Below are 9,264 nucleotides of genomic sequence, written 5' to 3' on the forward strand. Positions count from 1 at the left end.
TCTTCCCTTATCATTATTATTATTGGTGGTAGCAGTAGTGGTTTTGTGTTATACCTTAGTTACTGGACTGCTCTTATCTCAACCCGTGGGAGCTACATTATTTCGATTCTCCTCCCCATCCCTCCTGGAGAGGGGGGAGAAAGAAGACGAGGAGTGAGTGAACGGCTGCGTGGTTCTGAGTTACCTCCTGGGCTTAAACCACGACAGACTGAAGCTCATATCTTAGAGAAATACCAAATAAATAGGGTCATTTGCCATGCCTCACTGGATTTTGGATGGATGCTGGTATTCTCCTTTGGGTCACAACAATAAAAAGGACATTGTTTAACTGGAAAAAAAGAAGTACGTATGCTGCCAGACAACAACACATTGTGTTTTAGGGCACACTATAAGGAACTATAGCCACAATAAAATACTGATTTGCATAAAGGTGTCAGAGAATTTACTTATCTCCTGGAGCACGTAGTAATGTTGTGGGCTTCCTCTTTTCTTGCTTTAGTGATAACATCTTTATCCTAAGAAGGTGGTTTAAAATGGTGGAAAATGGTTCTTTTCTTTACCCTGAGATTTACATATTAACATTAACAGAGTTACTGCAACATACTTTGCTCAGTTCCTGGTATGTCTCTGTATTTCAGAGCATAGTGTTTCTAAATGAAGATTCTGCTGCACTTCTGCAGCCTTAGCAATTTCTGTTTCTTCTTGTTGGTCTTCTAGCTGGGAATTCAGATCCGCCAAGCAAAATCTCAGAGACCCCATGGCAAATTCGGTTGCCCTCCTGGGTAAAAGTTTTTTTCCCCATCCCTGGAATCCGTCCACCTCCAGCACACCCCAAGGACAGCCTGGCGTGGGAGGAGTCTTTGCCTGCAGATCGAAAGCACAGATGCTTCCCGAGTCCCTGTGTTTTCCAAGATGCGTGCAAACAGGGGCCAACATTCCCATCCTCTTGTTCCCAGACAGCTCCAGGACTGGTTTCTGTTCTCTCATCCAGCACTCGGCGCTTGAATTCCCAGCTCTCCTATGAAAATGGCTGCCCTGAGCTCTCAGCTGGATGGAAACGTGAGGAAAGCCGGGAACAATAGTTCCCAACCTGCTGGTTCTCCGTTATACTGCAAATCCCTCTGGTACAGCTCCTGTTCATGGTTCATTTTCCGAGAGCTAAGCCGGCCTCCTCTCTCTGCATTTACTCCAGTTAGTGCTTTCCCCATCATTCCGTTAAATATAAACAATACTTTCTCTCGGTGTTGTCGGTGCTTACCAACCAACGGGCTCTGCTTGAGTCACGCCAGACCTGCGGCGAAATGCTTCTGAATTCCCCAGAGCTGGACCTGGGAGACCCTTCTCCTTCCCGCTTCTGCCTTGTGCTCTTGATGTTTCCAGCCGGTTCTCGATGCAGCAATTCCCAGCACATCCCTTGAAAAGGCTTTAAACTAAGGCGTATTCCAGTACAGCCGGGCATTTCGGTTGGGCTCTCAGCTGATGTCAGCCAGGCAGCATCTCGCTGGTCCCTCCCTGCATGGGAGCCCCCGCCCAGCGCTGGCCAGCAGCGGCGCTTGGCGTCCAGCGCAGGAACTGCACCAGCCCCAGCGCAGCTTCTCCTCTGTTAGGTTCTGACTGTCACTAGGGCAAATTATGAGCCACGTCTCCCACCTGAAGTCTTTGGCAAATAAACGTACTTTCTTAGTAGCTATCAAGGCGTTTGGTTTGGCTCTAATAATTCAGGTAAATATGAAAAGTCTAGAAGACATCCTATACAAACCTGCCAGCAAATGTGCTTAACGCAGATGCAGGCCATGGGCAATTGTAGCAGGCACTACTCATGTGTTGTGCACTACACTTCCCAGAAGCCAGAAACACGACTGAGGTTTTTTCAGGCACATGATGGTTGCAGGAGGCGCCGAGTTTTGAATATTTTCTGTTTAACAAGGGGATCTCCAGGTGTTATATGTCCTCTCCTAAAGTAACCTGAAGTTAATGATCAATTTAGCATTAATAGTGAACACACATCCATTGTCCCTTGGATCAGCTGCAATGGATTTTCAAAGAATATCTTAAAGAAGGATGTGCAAGTATCACTCTCCAGGAAAATCCAGATATCCTTTTCATTCAACAGCCCCTTCACTGCCAGGACTCTGGTGTTTTGACTGAGGCAGAAATGCTGCTGATTCTCCTTGGACAAAATGGGGCCCATGTTTTCTCCTCAGTAGTAGTAATTCCTTTCTATTAGCATCGTTTTGTAAGGTTATTCGCTCTAAAATCTCTCCTGCATACCTTCCAAATTTAACAAATAAAGGGAAATTCCCTGCTTCAAAAGTCTGAGTTCATAAACCTTCTCAGAGACATTCTGCACTCTTCAATCTCCAAAAACAATGCTGGACAGAAGATACCTGCCAAATGTCTACCCAAACCCTTTCCATCCTGTATCTTTTGAAGGCAATGAATTCTTGCTCTCTTCTGTCAAGACATGACATTCTCAGTACTTCTCATTTAAAAATAAATCCTCTCAGCTTCAACACTTTGCTGTTATAAATGCCTTTTGAAACCAAGTAATTTTTCTCATCTTCATAAACTTTGTGTTTAGTGGGATCTAATTTTGCCATCCTCAATCTCACTCCTAGACCAAATATGCAGCAATTTTCTGCCTAAGTCTCGAAAACTGTTTTCTTGTGTTTGAGCTCTCAGATGGCCCACAAATAAAATTTCAATTTCTAGCTCTACGATGATGTATTTTGTGGGGGAAAATGTCATCTACTGATCTTTTTTTTTTTTTTTTATGTTCTTCTGTTCAGTTTCCCTGAGACTCCTTTCCCAGTTCCCTGCAGTGGCTGTTTCAGTTGATTAGCAAGAGATAGACTTCATTGGAAAGTGACACCATGAACAGTCACGCAGCACAAGATTATTGGGCTATTCAAGTTCACTGTGTGAATAATCTTGGCTTTCTGTGTGCTTTCCATGAAGCATCAGAGAATAAGATGATTTTGTCAGTGACATTTGGATAGCCTTGAAAAAGAGACTTCAGAGACAGAAGTGCCACACAGGCATTTCACGCATAAGGGCAAGAAATTTTCAGCTTCTGAAGAAATGTTTCTACAATTGGCTACCTGAACATAATGATTAGAAGTGATTGAAGGAAAATGGTTGAGTGATATAATAATGAAGTGAGAAACAGCTACTGTATACCGTTATTAACAAAGAACATATTTGGTTTTCAATGGACAGGCCAGGAAGGAAAGGATACAGGAAGAGCTTGGCCTTAGGCTAATTTTGAAAGTTTAGCTGCTCATCTGATGAGAGAAACAGGGACCAAGCTGGGAAGCAGGATTGAAAGGAAAGGAGGGAAAGGGTGAGCAGAAAGAGGGATAGCAATGTTTAGGAGAGGGAAAAGTGTTATGCAAGCAGGGCCAAGAGTGAACAAGCATTCTATTTGGTTGACAAGGCTGATCAGGAAGGATAAGGACAGAGAAATACACATAGGATCCATCCTTGAAGCATCTTATGATGAACTGGTTTGTTGTAGCACCTGTAAGAAAACAATCAAAATGGGCCTTAGTAAAGGGCAATCGGGGTCCAGTCGGTCAGAGTGAAAAGGGCAGTAGGTGTTGTTTGAAGTCAAAGCATGGATCAAAAAGGAGCCAAAATAGACACAAAGAAGGAATAAATTAACTGCTTAGACAGGAGAGGAAGTAAGAGAAAGAAAAGTGGAGGTACAGTTCTTCAAGCACCTGCCTGTCCCTCCCCCATTCTCAGTGTCTGGCTTATGACCTACATTTCCTGTTTTCCATATTTCTCCCTCAAAATGCCTCTCATTCAATTTGGGAGTAAGAAAATTATCAGAAGGTAGCAGCAAACCAAGAGAGAACCCTATTATCTCAGTTTAACAGGATGAAGTGACCAGAGAAAGCAAGCATCAGTGCCCTGCTTTCCATTTCCTGATACCAGGTTTGGCCCGTCTTCAAACCAAGTTTCCAATCCTGTAACCCTTGGATGGCATGAACATACTGAGAAGGTGGAAACTCCTGACTCAGTGCTACCTAAAGGGACATCAATGGAGAACTGATTCAAGCACAGCTTCACATCCAGCAAGATCATTGCCTGGAAGGAAAACAGCTTCTGGACTGAGGTTTTCACAGGAATAAAAGCAATCAAGTGTGTTATCATGTTTACTCATGTCATAGGTGAACAGAGGAATAGGTCAAGATGAACGGATCACCCCCTTCATGCTTAGTGCTTCTGAAGGCACAGTGACCAGTCCAGCAGTTAACTAAGTGGACAGCACTGCTCATAAACCAAAAGTAGCTAAATGGTAAGACTATACAACCCCAGCATGAGAAATCTGGCCTATGCTTCACAGAAATTGCAGAGACATCCTGTTATGGGAGCATACTCGGAAGCAAAGGTTTTTATGCTCTCTGCTTAACACCCTCGACCCTGAGCTGTAGATCCCTTTCTCTCGCATTTCAGGAGCGGCTTCAGACCAGGAACCCTGTGGGGTCATAGAATGACCCTTTCGTCTCTGACACAACTAAACCATTCCCAGAAATACAGGGTAACCAGTGAAATTCCTGGGAGATCTTTTACAGAATGTGGTGACATCCAGGCTCTCAGTATCTTAACATACCCTTGTATCTTGACTATTTTGGGTTTTTTTACCTGATTTACCTTGGCAAAGCTGAGCTGTGGAAAGGCGTCCTTTTCATCTGATGACATTTCAACAAGCTCGGTATTGCTGACAAAAGACATGTAGATACTCTGAAAGAAAGAAGACTTAAAAGAGCAGAAACCATCCATCCTGTGGGGAGAAATCCAGAAAGGATTTAATCATTATTTAGCCAACAGGCGCATATTGATATCAGGATCACATTTACTAACAGAGTGGACACACTTGCAGTGAAGAACTGAACAGCAGCTCAAAGATAGATGCACACACACAGCTCCTAGTGAATAATTATAAAGTAAATAGATATGAAAGCAATGTATTTATCAGGTACTGCTGAAGGTGCATGCCAACTAATTTACTTTCCAAAGAGTTTACATCTGGACAGATACAGCACACCTCTGATGCCAAGATTCTTCTATTTCTGGGTTTGCAAAAGAGGGTGGGGGAAGGAAGCAAACCAAACAGGGAAAAACTATGAAGGAAAAGGGGAAAGGAAAGAAGGGGAAAGGAAAGAAAATAAGGGGAAATGAAAGAAGGGGAAATGAAAGAAGGGGAAAGAAAGAAGGATCAGTGGTAGGGAGGGTGTCCTGGGTTTAGCAGTGGCAGTCATTTTTCTCTTGGTAGCTGGTGCAGTGCTGTGTTTTGACTTTCAGCTGGGAACAGAGCTGAAAAACAATGATGTTTTGGTTTGGCCAAGGACTCTGTGGGCCTCATGCTCTGCCAGGGAGGAGGGAAGCCGGGAGGAAGCAGAGACAGGACACCTGACCCAAACTGACCAAAGAGGTATTCCATACCACAGCACGTCATGCCCAGGATGTAACTGGGGTGACCCAGAAGGGGCTAGAGTGGACTGCAGGGTTGGAGGAAGTATTGGTCGGTGCTTGGTCGGGCTGGGCGGGCAAGTTATCAGTCGCCTGGTGATGGGGTGTTGTATTCTCTTCCCTTGTTATTTCCTTTATCATTATTATTATTGGTGGTAGCAGTAGTGGTTTGTGTTATACCTTAGTTACTAGACTGTTCTTATCTCAACCCATGGGAATTGCATTTCTTTTTGATTCTCCTCTCCGTCCCTCCGAGAGTAGGGGGAGGGCAAGAAGGGGGGGGAGTGAGTTAACAAGCTGCTTGGTTGGGTTAAACCACGACAGAGTGCTATTTAAAAAAAGCCTGCAGTCAATGAGCACTATTACATATAAAAATATTATCTGCTTAAGCCCATCCAAGAAGGTGATGAGGCTTGGGCAGCACTTAGGATAACTTCAACGCAGTCGTTTTGTCCAGCAGTAAGTCGGACCCTGCCCGGAGCTCTGCCCGGCGTGGAAGGCGGGGCAGTGGGCCCGGAACCGCTGTGGCTATCCCTACTCTGCGCCAGCGGAGGGCAGCCGCCGCCGCGGAAACAGACCAACGGCGGCCCCGCCAGCCACGGGAGGGAGCGGCAGAAACCTGCTTGAAAACAGCCAGGCAGCTCCCCGGGCTCGGCTGGGCAAGGACCAGACAGGCAGGTCTCTATTATCTGTCTCATCTATCTGTCCATCTATCCATCCATCCATCTATTTACCTACCCACCCATCCATCGGTTATCTGTCTATCCATCTATTCATTCACATCAGCACCGTGGGGAGCTGGCCCCCATTGTGCTTCTCAGTGCACTGGGGAAAGGGACACACAGACCCAGGGAAACAAGCTCAGACTGAGAGAGTTTTAAAGTCAAAGCAGAGGGCTGCAGGGACTTGGGACAAGGTTATTAGTGAGGTGGTGAGATTGTGAGGGGGAATGCAGCACTGTGGACTGAGCTAAGTTTGAGAGGGGATATAGGTCATGGAGCAGCCATGGAGATCGGTTTATCCCTTGGGGTTCCTAGCACTGGCTTTTTATCCTTGCCCCAGATCAAAAATTAAATTGCAGTAATATTGAGCAGTACACTGGTTCCCCCCAGCACTGGGAGCACAGGGCAAGTGAGGACAGCAGCCAGCTTAAAGCCGGGAAATCAGGGATTGCTGGAGGAGACACCAGGGCTGAAGGATTTAACTTCCCTGTCAGGCCAGTGTATCTCTAATGCAGAATATAGTCATAACCATTTTAAATATGCTTAAAGAATTCTATCCAGATTCATTACTACATGCTTATCTTCCATTTTAATCTTTACAGTAGACAAAGAAAGTGGGGTACTGACACCTATTTAGAGAGACAGTTGTAAGGAATTCATATATATATATATATATACATGTATATGTCTATATGATATTCCTAATCGCACAGTTCAATAATCTGAGGCTAAATTCACAGTTTTGTCCATGACTGATTTTTTAAAATACCTTAAAAAATACAACTTTTAAAGTTTAAGCCAAGATTTTAAAATAAGATTAGAGATGTGGACATGCTCGATAAAGAAGGTGCAGCCAAAGCACAGTAAGCAACTCTGATTTTCAATAAGCAAGCATGTAATGCACTGCTGTAAGCAAAATAGGTTTGGGCTCATTTTTCTCAAGGTGCAAAACATTTCTGTGCCTGTGCTTCACAGTATTTAATTTCCTCTGAAGATGAATTTATTATTTTACTTGGCCTGTACAGTTTAGTCCTCAAGTCCTCTAAGATATTTGAAATATAACTGAGCCATGTATTCTGGACTGTGTTAGAGGAAAATGAATTTGTATACATCTAATTAAGCAGGCACATAACATTTCCACTGTGGAAAAAAATTACGTATATAGAAAACATGTGTCTTAACTTCACCAATTGTTATGTGTGTAGTTAGGACTAGTCCTGAAGGCCCAAATGATTAAAGACTACTTAACTGGAAATTAAGGACAAAGTTTTTGAAGTGTAATCCTGGAAGCCCTGCTCTGCCCCCTCAGAGACAGAGAACTCGGAGGTACACTGCTGAGGAACATCAGTGCTCTTCCTCTAGAGTTCTGTCAGATCACAGAGTTCTGCCTCTGCATGTGCAGATATGTCCTGACATTACAAGCACCTTAGTTTTTCCTTTGAGTGCCCAGATGGGATTCAGAAGTTTGTGATCCCATGTCTGTCTTCCCGAAGACATCTGGTTCACTCAGCATCAGTGGATAGACTTTGTGCAGAACCTATGCAAACTGTGGTGCTGCTAGGCAGAGAACAGTGTTTTCTTTTGAAACTCTAAAGTGGAGAAGAAGATTGTATGATCTCCTTTTTATTTAATACCAGCTTATGGTTAAGGTTTCAAAATTAAACTCTGCCTAAAAAGGTTCAAACTCATCTCTGGATATTGAATGATAGGAACTTTGGCATGGGACTGGAGTGGTTCTTAGCCTTCCTTTAAAAACCTACATTATATTCATTTGCAGGCAGTAGCTAACAACTAAATCAGTATTTCTTTGCTTCATTATTTTTTTCTTTCATGTATCTCATTCTGTTTCTTGATACATCAATCAGGGCAGCAAAAGAAAAAAATGTCCAAAAATAATTTCCTCACACCTGGTACAAAGTCATGAGTGACTCTCAGACAGATTAAGAATTAATACAGGCTGCTTGTGTGAATAAAAAGCATGTATGTTGAGCTTTCTCTTTCCAAACTCGAGTTTAAATGTGTATCCTTTTGAACATATGGAAAACCCCACTCTGTGGCCAATACACAACCGTCTGTTATTCTGAGGGTGAAACCAGGATATTTGATACAGCAACAGGAAGACATAAATTTTCATTACATTGTTGTTCAGTAGATGGAGTATAAGTTACTTTTAGATAAAAAGCTAAACCAAGAGACTCCTGGCTATCCAGTCTTTGTTTATTAACTCTGTCTAATAAATGCATGTGGCAGAAAGACATCAGATACAGTATTTGGCAAACCCTTTAAGCTTAACAGAATAAACCTCTGTAGTGATTCTTGCTTTATACATAACCTTCACACATACCTCATCAGCAAAACGACAGAAAAAATAAGATGAATTGCACTGTTGAACTGCACAGATAATTGAGTTCCAGCATTCTGAGGATGCAGCAAAAATTTTCTTCAAGGAAGCCTTGCCTAAAGGTGAACTGCAGGAGAAGAATAACTAAAGAAAAGCAAATATGATAATAGCCTATCAATTCTTTTCATTTACATAGCATTCAGACAAACCATTTGATATTGCCTCTGAATCTGAGATTTTTAACTTGTTTGCTTTCCTCCTTACCTCACTGATGGCTCGAATGCTCTCCAGCTTCAGAACAGTAAGTCACAGATGGCTGAAAATACAGCTTCCTCAAGTCTCAGTGTGTTGAAAGGGAGAAAACCAGTGAGGCCTAGTACCAACAATAAAAGGTGGATTAGAGCAACAGCTATGTGGTAAGACTGAGAAACTAATTTACTATTTTTAAAAGCAACAACAATGACAAAATAGGCCAAAAAGCCAACAAAGAAATTTCAGTTGAGGGGAAAAGTTACAAATTCTAAGGAACACAAAATAATCGTTAAGATCTATAAATCCTGGCTGCCTCTTCTAGACAACTTCTGCTTTACACTCTCTTTAAGAACAGATAATTATTTTAGGAAACAGATAATAGATTCTCAAACACACTACTACTTTCTGCTGTTATACAGAAGCCATCCAACTGTTGTCAAGTTTGTCAATAGCCTGAAAACTAGCTGTAAC

Source organism: Neopsephotus bourkii, unplaced genomic scaffold (genome assembly GCF_033783945.1).
Source record: "Neopsephotus bourkii isolate Nb327-2 ecotype Australia unplaced genomic scaffold, CSIRO-AGI_Nbou_v1 NB_716, whole genome shotgun sequence".
Classification (NCBI taxonomy): Eukaryota; Metazoa; Chordata; class Aves; order Psittaciformes; family Psittacidae; genus Neopsephotus; species Neopsephotus bourkii.